Source organism: Pantherophis guttatus, chromosome 7 (genome assembly GCF_059756535.1).
Source record: "Pantherophis guttatus breed Tessera chromosome 7, ASM5975653v1, whole genome shotgun sequence".
In the NCBI taxonomy this organism is placed as follows: Eukaryota; Metazoa; Chordata; class Lepidosauria; order Squamata; family Colubridae; genus Pantherophis; species Pantherophis guttatus.
Genome location: NC_142069.1, coordinates 47,232,177 through 47,247,656, shown reverse-complemented (window position 1 = coordinate 47,247,656; position 15,480 = coordinate 47,232,177). Strand labels below are relative to the sequence as shown.

Below are 15,480 nucleotides of genomic sequence, written 5' to 3'. Positions count from 1 at the left end.
AAAATACGGCTCAGGACGAGTCCAAGTGAAAGACCATTTGCAGTATTTTTTTAGACTTCAGAGGGATTAGTTTCCAGCTCCGATTCTGGTACTTTTCTCGCTTCTCCGCGAAAAAGCAGCTCACAGCATGCAGTGGAGAGTCACATCCTCTAGGGGGAGCCGCGCAGCTCTCCGCTCCACCCCAGAAGTCCTACCTGGCATAGGCGGACTCCAGTTCCGCCTTGATCGAGGTTGTTGTGCTTTTAAACGCATGCGCAGCCGCGCCCCGTTGTGTCTCCGCTGCTGGTGTTCAGGATCGGGTCTCGCAGCCGGAGCGGGAGAAGAAGTGCGAGCTGTTGCTGACTCGTCGCCTGCGGCTGGGAGGGGTGGCATTGCTCGCCTCCGCAGGTAAGTCCCGCTGCTAGGTTTTCCTCCTCCTTCTGGAGTCACTCAAAAGCTGTCGCTCCGGAGGAGTCGTGACATCCAGTGGCATTGGATTGCAACTACCATTACCTCTGGTTAAGGTGGTTGGAGATATTCTGGGAGTTGTAGTTCAACCCAGATGAGGGCACCGGGTTGCAGAAAGATGCGCTTCAGCTTTTTCTTTTGCGTCGTCCCTTGTGCCGCCGCCGTGGCCGCCTGCGATTAATGGAACCGCGTGTTTTTTCCAATCCCACGGCAATCGCAGTTTCTCTCTCTCTCTCTCTCTCTCCTTACTCGGGTGTTTCAGGCGGCACCCTGACCCAGCGCATGTGCAAGGTCACTTGAGTGCCTAGGTTTGGGTCTAACTTTGCTCACCTGCGCCCGGCAATGGTTCCTTCCACAAACACATACACAGGCACTTAAGATTATATCCAGTTTTGCAGATGGGCTGACGCCAGAGATCATTTTGAAGTGTCTTTAACAGCTATTCAGTATGATGCTTTTAATTCGTACGGGAGAAGGGAAATACTGCGATAAACGGAGGATATAAATATATGGATAATGGTATATTGGTATTTCCGGCTTATTCGATAACTCGGTATTTACCGTGCATTTCAACATTCAGAGTCTCCTGCTGGGGCCTGAGCATCCAGCATCCATTGCGCTTGCTTATTTTCAGAGTCATCAAGCAATCTGCTGCTTTGCTCTCGTTAGTCGACTCTAGGATATTTCTCAGGTTCCCTCAATTCACAGTTAACTCTCTCCAGCACAGAATTTGCACATTTGAACTGATAGTTTGCAACATTCACGGAAGTGGATTTTGATAAAGCTGATCGTTTTTTCAAGATGCTGTAGCACTCTTGTTTTTCCCCAGAGATTAACGCAGCCATTCTGAAAATGTTTATTTTGTTTGTCAGAAAGCCAGAACTACAATAACCTAGATGCCTGAAAATATACAGACCATAAACGTACAAAGCTTGCGCCTTCTAAGCAATTATGTCTGGCCTCGCAGAATCTCTTCTGTTGTCCCAATGTCTGAAACTTGAGTGCTTTGCCTCCCTGAACTGGTAAACTTAACTTTTATTAAACTAGAGTGTTGGTTGCGATGGTGGAGAATAATTTGTCTGGACTTCATCTGTTTTTAGTAACAGGTTAATATTAACTGGAGATTACCAGTATTGTAAATACTACAGATTTAAAGTAATAATAGTATTATATCACTGAGGTTAAATTGGTTGAAGGAACAATGGAGTATATGTTACTTCAGGATTTAATTGAAAGTCTTTAATGAAGCTTTTGATAGAAATTGTGTATTTAATTCTTCATTGAAATTAATAGATTGTGGATTATTTTAAAAATATTGAAGTTAGCTCTTGTAAAATTACATCTGATAAATAATGGAAAATTAATAATGCATTTGAAAGCCATCGATACCTGAGCTTAATTTTTTATATATAAAAGGGGATTGTTGGCAAAAGTTAAATACAATCATATATTATTTTATATCATTCACTTCACATATGTTTTGTGCACATTGTACATGTCAGTTGCAGAATTCTTGTATGATTAAATTAACATTTGAGAATAAGGATAATTCACTGTAGTCATGCTTTTAATAAAGCTTTTTAATAAAGACCTTTAATAAAGGTCTATATAATTTGCAGCTGATGCCTTTTCCTATTTAAAGGGACAATACTTGTGGAAGAGAATTCTAACATTTTTTTTGTCAATAGAGAAAATATTTTGACTAGGTACAAGGAAAAAGTCCTTGGCATTATATAAATTAGATGCCTTTTAATATTTTGAGGCTGTTCTGAAATGTTTCAGTGAATATCACAGTGACGCACATTGTTTAGAAAGCTGAGAAATCAAACTGCAAGTATTTCCAGAAAGCTTTTCATATGGGCTCCAGTGGCTTTCAAAGCATGTCAATTACAAATAGTAAAGTGGCAGGTAGGGATGTTGTTAAGTGCACTACTGAAAAGTAATCACATTATTTAACTTTAATTTAAACATAAATCATTTAAATTGATAAAAGTTTTTATCCTGACCATCCTTTATCAGTGTAGACTTCAATATGTTGTTTAAAGTCCAATTCTAGACTTTACTCCTTCCCCTCCTCCCCCAAATGTTGCAAACCCCTACTATAAAATATTTTTTTGCTGCAATTACTTATTTCAGTTTTTTCAGGTTATTATCCCATCAGGGTGATTTGTAATTAATATTAAAATACATTTATAATCAAAATTATATATAGTCTTCAGAATCCAGTAAACATTTTTGAGGCAATTATTTCAATAACCTTCTGGTCTCCAGTCTTGCCCTTAATAAAATAGTGAGCTTATTAGATATAGAAACCAAACATGAATTAATATGACCATCAGGCTCTAAGAACCTTAAAATTTCCTAATAATCTGGCATCCAGATGCCAGGGTGACATTGAAGAGAAAATGGTTTAGTGAAGTCTTGCCACCTATTGTAAAACAAATAGGGCTATCATCAAACAAAGCATGTGGTTAATAGACAGCCAGGACTTGATATCTGCTCTGCAAATTATTGGATATTTTGTAAATATTGTAATAGGCAAAAATGCTTTTAATTTAAAAATTATCTGAACTATTCAATCTTCCCCCATATTTGAGAGTATTAATCAATCCAATGTTCCTTCAGTGCTGTTGGAAGGCAGGTTTAGGAATATCTTCCACAGTGCTGGAATCTATCCTTGTGATTCAGTGGTTCACTAAAAGATTGGTCCACGCTCTCCCTTATTGTACTTCTTATAAAATTGTAAGTATTGCCTTTATTAGGAATATTCCTGGACAACCTGAAGAATATTATAAATAATTGATGCTGTTAATATTTCTGTCTTGTATTTTTGTCTGTAGCTGTAATAAAACCCATCAGGCAACTAATTGCAGATGGCCTGCTGAGTTGGTAAAGGTAGAAGTTCAATTGGAGTAGACCCCAATGTCAATTTTGCCTGAATCTTTCATTTCCTTAGATTCCATCCTAAATAAAGTTTGCTGATTACACAGTTTTTATGAGGACTTTTTAATATGTCTTTAGATCAGGCTTGAATCTGCTAGTCTACAATTTTCTTGGCAACTTTTTCAGAAGTGGTTTGCACTTTCCTTCTTACTAAGGCTTAAGACAGAGTGACTGGCCAAAGTCACTCAGTAGGCTGTGTATCCAAGGCAGTCCTAGAACATACATTTCCCAGTTCCTAGCTTTGTGACTTAACCAACAAACTGGCTGTCTTCAACACATACCGTATATAGTTATTTATTTTGCCAAATTTATTTTCAACTTTTAAAAGAAGCTAATCCTTCACTGTGGTATAATATTTATGATCAACTGTTCCATTAGTCTTCATTCCTCATTGTTCTGCTCTTTTGATTATATAGGCACCTATTTGATTGCAGGAACTATTTTTAACAGCTGCATTGTTGAACTAAGTAACTGCTATGTTAACAAAGTTGAAGAACTACTATGTGTTAAGAAAGGTAAGTCATTTAGAGGTAATACTGATTTTTAGTTGTCCTTTGGACTTTGTCTTCAGTTGAAAATCAGGAGATTGGCAGTTTAATCATTGCTGTATATGACAAATATTTACTATTTTTGGTCTGATATTAATCTTTATTAAAAGAGGTAGCAGATGTTAAACTCACTAAGTAGAGTCAACATATTTTATTTTATTTTTTATTTTATTTTTGAATTTGTATACCGCCCTTCTCCCTGAGGACTCAGGGCGGTGAACAGCCAAATAAAAACATCAAATACAAATATTAAAATACAGTTAAAAAATGTATATAAATTTGGCCCCATTAATTAAAACAATAAACAAAACAATTAAAAACACTTAAAAAGAATTAGGCCAGCCCGGCTTGTTGGAAAAGGAAGGTTTTAAGGGCACGGCGGAAGTCATGGATTCTCCTTATCTCAGGGGGCAACTGATTCCAGAGGGTGGGAGCCCCCACAGAGAAGGCCCTCCCCCTGGGGGTCACCAGCCTGCATTGTTTGGCTGATGGCACCCCGAGGAGGCCCTCTCTGTGGGAGCGCACGGGTCGATGGGAGGTCGTCGGCAGCAGGCGGTCTCGGAGATAGCTAGGCCCTATGCCATGGAGCGCTTTAAAGGTGATAACCAACACCTTGAAGCGCACCCGGAAGACCACTGGGAGCCAGTGCAGCTCGCGCAGGAGTGGTGTTACATGGGAGCACCATGCTGCTCCCGTCACTACCCGCGCTGCTGCGTTCTGGACCAGTTGGAGCCTCCGGGTGCTCTTCAAGGGGAGCCCCATGTAGAGAGCGTTACAGTAATCAAGGCGAGAGGTCACGAGGGCATGAGTGACTGTGCACAGGGAATCCCGATCAAGAAAGGGCCGCAACTGGCGGATCAGTTTTAGTGCTTGAAGGACAACTTGTTGGTAATACTGTGTAAGTAATCCATGTTGTTTGGGTTCCTGAGGCACATTCAAATCTGTATGTAATCTTTACTCTTTATTCTTAGCTTGGTCTTAATATAAACTTGATGTCTAAATTAAAAAATGTATGGCTTACTTGGGGCAGGAAAAAAAATCTAGGGACATTTGTTAGCAAATACAGAATAACTGAAGGGGAAATAATTTATTCAAACAAAAAGCCCTTAGTTTTTAACAAATAGTAGTTCTTTTCTAATGGTTGGCAATATCCTTTAAATATTATTAACATTGCAAAAAAAGAATAAATTATATCCCTCAAAATTAATAAAACTATTACATTGACTTTTTACAAGGGGGAGATATTTGGCTTTAAAAGAACCTAACTTGGAATTCCCCAGATATATTGGCTACAATTCCCATCATTCCCTGTTTTAGAATGATCCAAGTTATAATCAATACTTTGAAACATGTAAGTTTGAGGAATACATTTTAGATCTTATAAGACAATATCAAGCTACTAGTTGAACTTTTAGTTGTTTTCAAAGATAACAACTATGATAACTCTGCACTGTAACTTATTTCTTTTTCTTATTTTTGGATTTATATCATGTCTTTATGCCAGAAGAAAATTAATTTTTAAATGTTTAAAAGTATTTTTTAATCCTTTTAAAGTATTCGCCTTTACCATAAAATTTAATGCAAAGGTTGTATTCCAGGCTATTCACTTACATTTATAGCAAAAGATTTCTCTAGCCTGTCACTACAATGAAAAATCACCAAAAAACAAAAGGGATGGTCCTCTTCAATAGCATTGTGTGTGTCTGTTTGGGTTAAAATAATCAGGCCATAAAACAAATGAAATGCTTTAAATCTAGGAGTGATGGTCCAATCCTGTAAAAAGAAAATAGCTCAAGTTAATTAACATGCCTTTGTCGTAACCTAAAAGAATGCAGCAGTGATTTTTAGATTTTAAAATTCCCACTGCCACAAAAAGTTATAAAACTTTCGGGGGGGGGGGATTGCACTATTTTCATTCTTTGCCCCTTGTAAAAAAAAGTGTAGTTGGGATTTTTAATGGTTTTTTTCCTTGACACTTAGATGTATCAGGAATGTGGCTCTGAAACTAGTTGCTGGTCTTCGAACGAAGGAAATCTGACGAGTATTGTAATTCTATTTGCTTGGCTGAAGTTTAACCTGACTCCAATTAGGTTGCTTCCATTAATAATATCTGATAAAGATAGATCTGCTTGGTGGAAAAACACCGTAAGGAAAAAATTGACTTATTTATTTATTTATTTATTTATTTAAATTTCTATACCGCCCTTCTCCAATAGGACTCAGGGCGGTGCACAGCCTAAGTAAAAACAGAGCATACAAAATTTAAAAACAGTATTAAAATAATTAAATATTTTGGCCGTAATTAAAACAACCCAATTTAAAATCAATTTAAAATTTAGCTCAAGCCAGCCCAGCTAGTTGAAATAAATAAGTTTTCAGGGCCCGACGAAAAATCCGGAGGTCTGTTATTATCCGTAACTCTGGGGGAAGGTTGTTCCAGAGGGTAGGCGCCGTCACAGAGAAGGCTCTCCCCCTGGGGGTCGCCAGCCGACATTGTCTGGCGGACGGCACCCTGAGGAGGCCCACTCTGTGCGAGCGTACTGGCCGGTGGGAGGCTATTGGTGGCAGAAGGCGGTCTCGTAAGTACCCCGGCCCTAAGCCATGGAGCGCTTTAAAGGTGGTCACCAACACCTTGAAGCGCACCCGGAAGACCACCGGGAGCCAGTGCAGCTCGCGCAGGAGAGGTGTCACACGGGAGCGCCTCGTTGCCCCCATAATCCCCCGCGCGGCCACGTTCTGGACCAGCTGGAGCCTCCGGGTGCACCCCAGGGGGAGCCCCATGTAAAGAGCATTGCAGTAGTCCAGGCGGGAAGTGACTAGTGCCTGAGTGACTGTGCGTAGAGAGTCCCGATCTAGAAAGGGGCGCAACTGGCGTATCAGGCGAACCTGATAAAAAGCCCCCCTGGCCACCGCTGTCAAATGATCTTCTAGAGACAGCCGTGCGTCCAGGAGGACGCCCAAGTTGCGAGCCCTCTCCGTGGGGGCGAGTAATTCGCCCCCAATAGCCAGCGATGGCGTCAGCTGGCTATATCGGGATGCTGGAAGCCACAGCCACTCGGTCTTGGAGGGGTTGAGTCGGAGCCTGTTTCTCCCCATCCAGGCCCGCACGGCCTCCAGGCACTGGGACATCACTTCAAGGGCATCGTTGGGGTGGCCTGGGGTGGAGATGTACAGCTGGGTGTCATCAGCGTACTGATGGAACTCCACCCCGAAGCCACAGATGATCTCACCCAGCGGCTTTACATAAATGTTGAACAGAAGGGGCGAGAGGACCGACCCTTGCGGCACCCCACAAGCAAGGTGCCTCGCTGCCCCCCCGTCAACACAGATTGCGACCGGTCAGAGAGGTAGGAGGAGAACCACCGCAGAATGGTGCCCCCCAACCCCGCCAACCGGTGCAACATGATACCATGGTCGATGGTATCAAAAGCCGCTGAGAGGTCTAACAGGACCAGGATAGAGGAGCAACCCCTATCCCGAGCCCTCCAGAGATCATCCACCAACGCGACCAATGCCGTTTCCATGCTGTGCCCAGGCCGGAAGCCGGACTGGAGCGGGTCTAGATAGACAGTTTCATCCAGGTACCGGGGAAGCTGTTGCGCTACCACACTCTCAACAACCTTCACAACGAAGCGAAGGTTGGAGACTGGACGATAGTTAGCCAAAACAGCCGGATCCAGAGAGGGCTTCTTGAGGAGGGGCCTCACAACCGCTTCTTTCAAAGCGGCCGGCAGGACCCCCTCACCCAAAGAAGCGTTAATCTTCTGGAGCCAGCCTTGTGTCACCTCCCGGGAAGCCAGTACCAACCAGGAGGGACACAGGTCCAATAAACATGTGGTCGCGTTCAGCCGTCCCAGGACCCTGTCCATGTCCTCGGGAGCCACAGGATCGAACTCCCCCCAGATAACACTCTCAAGACCTGCCTCAGTCATCCCGTCCGGACATACCCAGTCAGAGGCCAGCCCTTCCCGAATCTGAGCGATTTTGTCATACAGATACTGCACGAAATCCTCAGCTCGGCCCTGCAAGGGGTCATCCCGCTCTTCCAGATGGAGGAGGGAGCGGGTCACCCTAAACAGGGCGGCCGGGCGATTATCTGATGACGCGATAAGAGCGGCAAAATAGCTAGATTTCGCCGCTTTTATCGCCACTAGGTAGGTCTTAATATGAGACCTCACCAGTGTTCGGTCGGATTCGGAACGGCTGGTCCTCCAACTACTCTCCAGGCGTCTTTTCCGGCGCTTCATCTCCCTCAGCTCCTCGGAGAACCAAGGAGCTAGGTGAGTTCGGTGCCGGGTCAGAGGCCGCAAAGGCACGACACGGTCCAAGGCCCCGGCAGCCGCACTATCCCAGGCGGCCACCAGATCCTCAGCCGAGTCATGAGCCAGAGTCTCAGGAAATGGCCCAAGCTCCATCTGGAACCTATCAGGGTCCATCAGGCGCCTGGGGCGGAACCACCTGGTCGGTCCCGCCTCCCTGCGGCGGGGTGCAGCGGTTAGAAAGTCCAGTCGAAGGAGCGAGTGGTCAGACCATGACAAGGGTTCGATGACTATATCCCCTGTATCAAGGCCACTCGACCACTGACCAGAGACAAAAACTAAGTCCAGAGTGTGTCCACCCCTGTGAGTGGGGTCATGAATTAACTGAGTAAGGTCCATGGCCGTCATGGAAGCCATGAACTCCCGAGCCACCTCAGACGTTTCGCCGACAGATGGCAGGTTGAAATCCCCCATGACTAAAAGTCTGGGGGTACCAACCGCCACCTCAGCTATGACGTTGAACAGCTCGAGCAGGGCCGTTGCCACGCGGCAGGGAGCCAGGTACGTGATCAACAAGCCCATCTGTACTCCACGACCCCACCTCACAAAAAGGGACTCACATCCGGCTATCTGTGGAACAGTGGTCTCCCTCGGATCAAGACTTTCCTTTATAATAACCGCCACCCCCCCGCCCCTGCCCTGAGCTCTCGGCTGATGGAATGCTCGGAAACCTGGTGGGCACATATCCACGAGGGGAACCCCCCCTCATGGTCCAACCAGGTCTCCGTAATACCTGCCAGGTCCGCTCCCCCCTCCTGAATAAGATCGCAAATGAGGGGGGCTTTGTTTACCACGGACCTGGCATTGCACGACAGCAGCCGAAGGCTCGGGCCCTGAGAGTCTGAACAGCCTGGGATACGAGAAGGGCTATGGGGACCGGGGCGCGCCACCACTTATGGCATTTCCCCTGAATTTTTGTTACTTTCTTTTCTTGCAAGTGTTTATTGGTCCTTAAGACTTCTCCACTAACTGTGTCTGCATATTTATTTATTCTAAATATCACTGGGAATTCACCAGAGTCTGTCAGTGTCTTACCATCAGCAATTTAAAGGTCAGAGATACAGACCTTGATTTATGACCACAATTAAGCCCCAAATTACTGTTACTAAGTGAAACAGTTAAGTGAGTTTTGCCTCATTTTATGATATTTCTTGCCATGGTTGTTAAGTGAATCACTTCAGTTGTTAAATTAATAACGTCGTTAAGTGAATCTGGCTTCCCCAGTGACTTTACTTGTCAGAAGGTCACAAAAGGTGATCACATGACCCTGGGACACTGCAACCGTCATAAATATGAACCGGTTGCCAAGCATCTGAATTTTGATCACATGACTATGAGGATGCTGCAATGGTTATAAGTGTGAAAAACTGTCATAAGTCACTTCCAAAGGTTAAGCCAATGTGAAGCAGAGGAGGTTGGCATATTGGATGTACTCTCTTATGATGGTAAGTTTTATTCTAGTGTTTAACTCAGTCTTTACTAAGACTGAAAAAAATGTATGTCACCTTGATGAATTTTATATATTTACTGGTGGACAAGAGTCTCTAAAGTGATATACCATATTTTTCGGAGTATAATATGCACTTCCCTCCCCTAAAAGTCGGTGGAAATATCTTTGCATCTTATACAGCGAATATTGCCGAAGCCCCGCCCACCCATTGCCCCCCACCCTTCGGCCATTTTCGGCCTCTGCACACCCCATTTTAGACCTGTTCCAGGCTGTGAGGATTGCCAAAGCACATTGCTGCCTCTGCGCCCCACGTTTTCGGCCTCTGTGCATCGCATTTTTGGCCTCCACATGGCCTGTTTTCGACATGTTCCAGGCTGCAGGGATCACCACAGCACATCGCCACTGATTGCCTCTGTACGTTGCGTTCTCAGCCTCTGTGCATCGCATTTTTGGCCTCCAAACACCACGTTTTTGGCCTCCGCGCATTGCATTTTTGGCTGGTTCCAGGCAGTGGGGATTGCTGCCACTGCCACCGCCGATCACCACCACCTGAAAACACGATACGCAGAGGCCCAAAACGGGGCGTGTGGAGGCTGAAAGCGCAACGTGCAGAGGCCGAAAACATGACGTGCAGAGGCAGCGATCAGTGGTGATGTGCTGTGACAATCCCAACAGCCTGGAACAGGTCTAAAATAGAGCAGAATTTTTTTCCCCCTCCCCAAAAACTAATGTGCGTCTTATACTCCGGAATATCGTATCCTCCAAAAAATACAGTATAATATTGTAAAATTCTGCTATTCAGCCACAGATCCTGTTTGAATACTGTATATTTGTGAGGACGAAGATGAATAAGTGGTGTTAAGTTTCAGTCATGACTGTTTTCATGCTTTTTATTGCTGTATCTGATTGCATTCTGGTCTAAGAGTTAAATAATAATAATAATTTATAGAAAGAGAAAAGTATAGAAAAGTTATTTACTGCCTGGAGCCTTTTCAGTGAGGTGGTTTATAAGTCCTATAAATACATACTCTCATACTCATGCATATGGAAGATTGTAGAATATAGTTTAACATCTTAATTTTGAATTATGTAAACAATAAATAGATATTTGGAAAGATTTGTGGATTTACATTCTGTAGTATATGCTTAAAATTGTTCATACTTAACACTACTGCTCTTATACCACAAAAGAAGGCAGTGATCATTTCATACTGTTGCGAAGAAAACAACATGGAGGTACGTAAATAATCACCAGGATATAACAATCACCTTCCCTCCAGTGCACCTCCCAAGTAAACATGAGCTGGAATCTCTACATACTGTATTTTTCGCACTATAAGATGCATCTGACCATAAGACGCACCTAGGTTTAGAGGAGGACTATTACTGTTGTACATGTGCTGTGACATCACAGGTACATGAGGGATGGTGCTTACATCATCATTTTACGATGTTAATCTTTTTTGGTGAAACTACTGGATTCTGTGGATGCTTGTATCAACAGGCATTAACTATTCCAAACAACTCTTGGTAGCTGTGCAGTGTCATTGAATAAATACTAGAATAACATTATAGGAAGAAGGGCAGTTAAATAAATCAGATCACTAATTTGTAGGGGGTTTTCTTTGCGGGAGGAATTAATGGTAAGCCCTGCTGATTCCCAAAGATATTTGCTTATCCCAAGTCTGAACATAGAAGTATAACCAGATGCGAAGAATAGTAGGTTTACATGCATCTAATACTAGGTTTTTCAACATTCCTGGAGAAAAAACATTCAGGCAGACATGAAAAATAAACAGTGGAGTCCTTGGTGCTTTCTGAGTTTCGTTGTTTGCTTGCAGATATTTCATTACTGACTAGATGTCTATGGAGATTCTCAGTCATCCAGGTCATGGTTGTCCCAAAGATGCTTTTTTTCAAGAGGCAACTGGACTTTCTGGTTTTTCTTTGAAGATATTTCGCTTCTCATCCAAGAAGCTTCTTCAGCTCTGAAGCAAAAGCATGAGAAGCCAAACATCTTCCAAAAAAATCCCAGAAAGTCCAGTTGCCTCTTGAAAAAAAGCACTTTTGGGACATTACCGACTAAATAAAATATCAGTGCTAGTGAGTTTGGGGTTGCTCCTTGCTATACAATCACTTGCCATGCCAGTTTTGGTGGGGATGTGATTTTCTCCTTGATTAGTGTATTAATTTCTGCTTGATTGTTTGTCTGGTGTTAATCCTTGCTTATCTGGGTGTTGGTTGCTGTAGAGAATGTGCTCTGCATGTATGTTATGTGCACACTTCAAACCCAAGAATACACTAAGACAGAAGCTTGTCCACCCCAAGGATAAAACACCCAGACAGAAACTGAGCAACGTGGTATATGCAGTACAATGCAGTGAGCCATGTGCAGATCTGTACATTGGGGAAACGAAACAACCACTTCATTAAACACATGACACAACATAGGAGAACAAACAGATCAGGACTAGATTCATCAGGCCATCTGCATTTAAAAGACACAGGCCACTCTTTTGAAGAGAACAAAGTCCATATTTTGGACAGAGGATCACTGGTTGAAGGAGGGGTTAAAGAGGCTATTGGTGTCAAAATTGAACAGCCCTCTCTCAACAGAGGGGGAGAGATACGACATCATCTATCTCCAATCTACAACATAGTCCTTTCAACAGTTCCAAGAAAGCTCCACACCAATTTGCACCACTCAGGTGACCCTGATGACACAGATAAACCTCCAGGTGACCTAAATGACTTGCCAAAAGAATGCAAATGACCAGCTGTCTGCTAGGAGTGTAAATCCTTCCATTCCCCACCGTGCAGTCAGAGCTGAAGAAGCTTCTTGGATGAGAAGTGAAATGTCTTCAAAGAAAAACCAGAAAGTCCAGTTGCATCTTGAAGAAGAAGAAAAAAGCACCTTTGGGACAACCATGACCTGGATGACTGAGAATCTCCATAGACATTTAAGATGTTTTAGATGACTTTGCTTGGTTTATGTGTTGTGATGATGCAGTGTGGTTGTAATAGTCTGGTGATTTCTGACATGTTTTTGATGTATGGCATGTTACCCTTTTCATAACTTGTGTTGATCATGCTGTAATGGGTTGAGTGTCAGGCACGTTTTGCTAAAGTTGCATGGGTATCCATTTTGTTGGAAGACATTATAGAGGCAGTCTGCTCCCTTTTTGTTGTGTTCTGGGTTGCTGCAGTGCATTTGTACTTATCGGATAATGTTCTTACATAGCGCCTGTCGTGGGGATTGGGTTGTTACCTTGATAATGTAGCACTTAGTGTGGTGGGTTTTTTTTTTAACCAACTTGCATTTCTAATTGGCCATCATTTTCTCTGTTGATGAGGATTTTTCAGAAAGTTAGAAAGTTTCATTTTTTCTTTGTGATTGTTATCTCTTTGAAGATGTTGATTGTTTCATGTTTCTTATTATGACAAAGGTATTTACATAGCAGAGTCATACTTTTGGCTGTATGTATGGGAATGCTATCTAGACATCACGCCACAGTCATTGCTATGAGTCCTCAGAATGGTAATCCCATGAATTCATGTTTTGGTATATTTATCCATCAAACTGAATATAGGTAGTGAGGTAGAAGTTCATGAGGTACATGATTCTGGAAATTACAAACTTAGTGTATTTGGTCAGGTTGGATGAGTAGTACTGTAATACTGCTGCTATGCTTTTCTTTCTCTTTTTGCTAGTTCTGGCAATATGAGGTAGAATGCTGTGACATCAAATGAAATGACTGGCTGAGGAATTCTGGAAGTTGAAATCAACAAATCTTAAAGTTGCCAAGCTTGAGAATCATTGGTTTAAGCTGTAGTTGAGACTTTTCTGGAGGATATTGCATTCTGCAGTGGAAAGTAGGCAGCTAGGAAACAAACAAAGAACCATATATGAAAATGTTTTATTCATAAATATCTATATAAATTCTATACTGGTCTTGTTTGGAGAAATATTCAAGCATGTAAACCTATTTCCTGCTGTCATATTCTGAAAAAAGTATTAAAAAAAGTATTAAGTAAGTATTAAAAAGTAGTGGTTTTCTGAAATAGTTTGAGCCTTTGTTTAATTCTGCATGATTGTCCTTGAGTTATTTATTATTGAACAATAGAGCATGGCAATTATAATATCCATAGTACCTTTTTAATGCTTCTTAACTGGAGATTGTAAGAGATTAATCCAAAGCTTTTTGTATTCATTGCTTCTTTTATTGGACTGATTTGGTTTGTTTATTTTTTCTCTCCAATCAGCAGAATGAATGCAAAATTGGCTCTTTGTACTCACCGCATTTAAATATATTTAGTCTAATCATGAACTTGAGTGCTAGTAGAATTTTAGCCATGTTAATTTTCAGAGAATGAGTGCCATAGTCAATCCCAAATATTAAAAGTTAGGGGATGTTGAACTATTTTTATGGACTATTTTGTACAGGTAGTCCTTGACTTATGACCTCAGTTGAGCCCAAAATTTCTATTGCTAAGCGAGACATTTGTTAATGCCCCATTTTACAACCTTTCTTGTCAGTTTTTAAGTGAATCGTTGCTGTTGTTAAATTAGTAGCAAGGTTGTTAAGTGAGCCTGGCTTCCCCATTGACTTTACTTGTCAAAAGGTCACAGAAAGTGATCAAATGACCCCGGGATACTGCAACCTATAAATATGAGTTAGTTGCCAAGCATCCAAATTTTGATCACATGACTATGGGGATGCTGCAATGGTCATAAGTGTGAAAACTGGTTATAAATTACTTTTTTCAGTGCTGTTGTAACTTTGAACAGTCACTTAATGAACTGCTATAAATCGAGAATTACCTGTATCTCATAGTACCTGGGAAGAGATGTAGTTCTTTCACTTACATTTCTGATTAACTGAATTCCAGCACTGCATCCAAACCAAGGGTGAAATTCAGCTGGTTCTATCTGGCTTGAGTAGCGGCGGCTGCGGGAGGCTCCGCCCACCCACGAGGACTTAATGACGTTGCTTTTTTGCAACAATTTTAAGCCTCTGGCCATGCGCAGAAGGCTTTGCACATGTGCAGAAAGCTTTGTGCATGTGTGGCATGCACACATTTGCGAACCGGTAGGGAAGGTAAATGAATTTCACCCCTGATCCAAACCCTAAATTTGGAGATAAAATAAGCATCTTACAAAGATGCCTTTGCTAGAATGAAATCATTCCCACCCTTTTATACCATCCTCTTTTAATAATTTTAGATTGCTCTTCCTTCCAGCTTCATGATTTATTTTTGCTATCAGTTGATTTATGAGAGAAACCCATAGCCATAACACCTGTATTAATGCTGACTTCCAACATGTCCCTAGAAACATTGACTCTTTACAGTACTGTAATTTGTTTACATCCTCCTCAGCATTGTTGACTGTTCTTCCATGGCTAGTGATAGTGTGGTACTGCAGGTTGCAGGGAAGGGTGACTTGTGTCAGGTAGCAGCTAAGTCTCTTGAGCCTGAATGCTGGAAGGGATTGGATTACACTGTAGAAAACAAAGGCTCAGAAGTGCAGCATCAAACTTTGGTCACCGTTATCATGGCTGCATCAAGTTTTTCAAGAAAACGCCAGGAATTTCAAGTTTGCTTTTTGCATTAAAAATAACACGGCTCAAAAGAGTGATATTTTCTCTAAGGAATTTAACATCACCTTGACTTCTGAGAGCAAGATCAAATGCAAAGAGCATTGAATATCCAATTTTGAATATTCAAAAAGTTTAACCCAGGATTATCTAATAGTGCAGGCTTGCCACATGCT

The 15,480-nt window shown here is 42.3% G+C and overlaps 1 protein-coding gene across 2 annotated transcripts in view; it reads left to right on the top strand.

The window, feature by feature from the left end:
- Positions 1–205: 205 nt before the first annotated feature.
- Positions 206–15,480, top strand: part of RAB3IP (RAB3A interacting protein) — a 45,506-nt gene continuing 30,231 nt past the window's right edge. For both annotated transcript variants that reach the window (XM_087874109.1, XM_034403205.3), the window contains exon 1: positions 206–387. The gene's annotated coding sequence lies outside the window, so the exon portion shown is untranslated. The remainder of the gene's footprint in view (positions 388–15,480) is intronic.